The sequence below is a fragment of the Pundamilia nyererei genome, unplaced genomic scaffold (assembly GCF_000239375.1).
Source record: "Pundamilia nyererei isolate P.nyererei 1_Seehausen unplaced genomic scaffold, PunNye1.0 scaffold00415, whole genome shotgun sequence".
Lineage (NCBI taxonomy): Eukaryota > Metazoa > Chordata > Actinopteri > Cichliformes > Cichlidae > Pundamilia > Pundamilia nyererei.
In genome coordinates, this window is record NW_005187816.1 from 280,861 (window position 1) to 283,279 (window position 2,419).

The 2,419-nt window shown below is 39.6% G+C and overlaps 1 pseudogene; it reads left to right on the forward strand.

Moving 5' to 3' along the window:
* LOC102203237 (solute carrier family 22 member 2-like) overlaps nucleotides 1-2,419 on the forward strand; it is a 21,678-nt pseudogene that overhangs the window by 13,791 nt on the left and 5,468 nt on the right.

The following is a 2,419-nucleotide window of genomic DNA, read 5'->3' on the forward strand; positions in this document are numbered from 1 at the left end:
TGACATTACCAATAAGTTTGATGTGTCACATGGCCCTCTTCCTATTGAAAAAACAAAAGTTGTATCCAAGATGGCCGACTTCTAAATGGCCACCATGGTCACTACCCATCTCGAGGAGTTTGCCCCCTCACATATACTAATGTGCCACAAACAGGACTTTAATATCACCAACCACTCTCATGTTATTACGGTGTATCCATATAAATGGCCCACCCTGTATAATTACAACTGTGTTTTATAGAAAAATATAACTATAACACCTCTGAAACACATGAAGGCATGTTTGTGTGGTATGAATAGGAACACTCCTGCAGGCCTCTTGTGGCTAGACTTGTGGCTCTGATGTGTCCTGGAGTGAATATATTATTTTCAAAATAATATTCATTCAACAAATCCCCACCTGATGTATTTTCCATTTCACTCTGCAGGTTTGGCAGGCAGATCAGTTTCTTGGTGTCCAACATTTTGAATGCAGTAGCAGGAATCGCAGTGGCTATAGCGCCAAACTACATCTCCATCCTTGTGTTCAGGACCATCCTTGGCTTCAGTGTCAAAGGAGGCTGGATGACCTCATATGTGCTGCGTAATCATCTCCATGTTTTCTGAAACAGATTTTTTCTCTGAGGCATTTTCATAGCTAACTGTGTAGAAATGACACGGCCTAACTTTTGATCATACATTTTCAAATTATTTTTAGGTGAATAATGCAAGAATTTTCTTACATTTGTGGAATTTATATACTTGTGTTATTTTTGCATGTCATATTGTTTTGTTTCTAACAAAATTGTCTTACTTTTAATACCATTCCTGTCCCTCTGTTAGTCACAGAGATTGTTGGTGTGAAGTACAGGAGAACAGTGGGTATCTTGTACCAGATGTTCTTCAGTGTGGGTCTCCTCATCCTTCCTTTGCTCGCCTACTTTATCACAGACTGGCGCTGGCTCCAGGTCACCTTCACTGTGCCCTACGTGCTCTTCGTGTGTTATTACTGGTAAAAAACCAAACAAACAAAAAAGAAAAAAAAATCACAATGTTGTTTGACATTGTCATCATGTACACATGACAATGTCAAACAAAAACAGACATCTGTCTGTGCCTGCCTTTGCGCTCATAAATGGACAGTGGCATTTATGACAGTGCGTCACCTTCATATATATATATGTATATATGAATATTCCAGTGTTCAGCATGCTGATCGCCTGATCTCTGAGGCAATCATTGCATCACAGTAAGGGTTAGGGAGTCGGGGGCAAGGCATTGGACTACCAATCACGCCATGTGGACTGCCATGTCCACATGGCGTGATCATCCAGAAAAAAATGCTCACTTGAAATGAACTACTAGTCACTTTTTCATCACTCTTATGTAAAATTTTAGATCTGTACTTGTTCAGAAATGTCCAACACTCTATGTCATTTTTTCACATAATAGTGTTATCAATATTGCCCATTGGCCAGAGGGGCCGATGGCCCGAGATGGCAGCCTCGCCTCTGTCTCGAAAAGACCCTCAAACCTGTTTTTGGCTTTCCTTGCACACACATTTGGATACTAATCAATTGGATACTAATCAAGGATTTTGTGCACTACTGCAAGTTGTTTGGATAATTGCACAAATAGGCATATATGCAGGTTACCTAATAAAGTGGTATGTGAGTTTGGATCAGGAAACAAGACTTACAGTACTTCTAGCATGAGATGGTGCTTCCCTTTTTGATCAAAATAGATTTTCCCACTAAATTTATTATAGTAAAAGGAAAACAAAAACTGCCCATTATCTTTGGGACTATGGTTTATATATGATGTATCTCATTGCTTTTGTTCTGTGCTGATGCAGGAAGCACTCTGGCCTTTAAATAGTAAAGCAAGAAGTAAGGTTATGGAAGTCAGCAAGGTGGACGGAGATGTAGTACTTCTTCCTCTCCTGCTGTGGTTTCAGATTCAAGATTCAAAGTGTTTATTGTCATGTGTGCAAAGAAAAAGCTTCTCTCTGTACAATGAAATTCTTTCTCTGCTGTCCACACGCAGATGCCGGTTAACATGTACAAATAGATAAATAAAAATATCATGAATAAATACATGGAGACAAAAAAATTGAAGTATTAAATAGATTTATGTGCAAAAGAGCTATGAGCTTAATATAGTTTTCACAAATTTCCTGAGAAGGAAATTTGTGAAAACTTCCTACACTTTTTTATTGATAAAGTGCTATCTGTCAAAGCGCAGACTTCCCAGTCCGTTCTTGACCCTTCTACCCCTGTCCCTAGTTCTGCTGTCTTTGACAGGTTCGAGCCAGTTTCCTTGCTCTGCCTGCAGGAGTTGGTTGCTCACATGAAGCCCTCAGGCTCCCCTTATGATGCTCTCCCTCCTCGATTTTTCAAAGAGGTTTTTCTCACTATAGCATCAGCTGTACAATCCATTG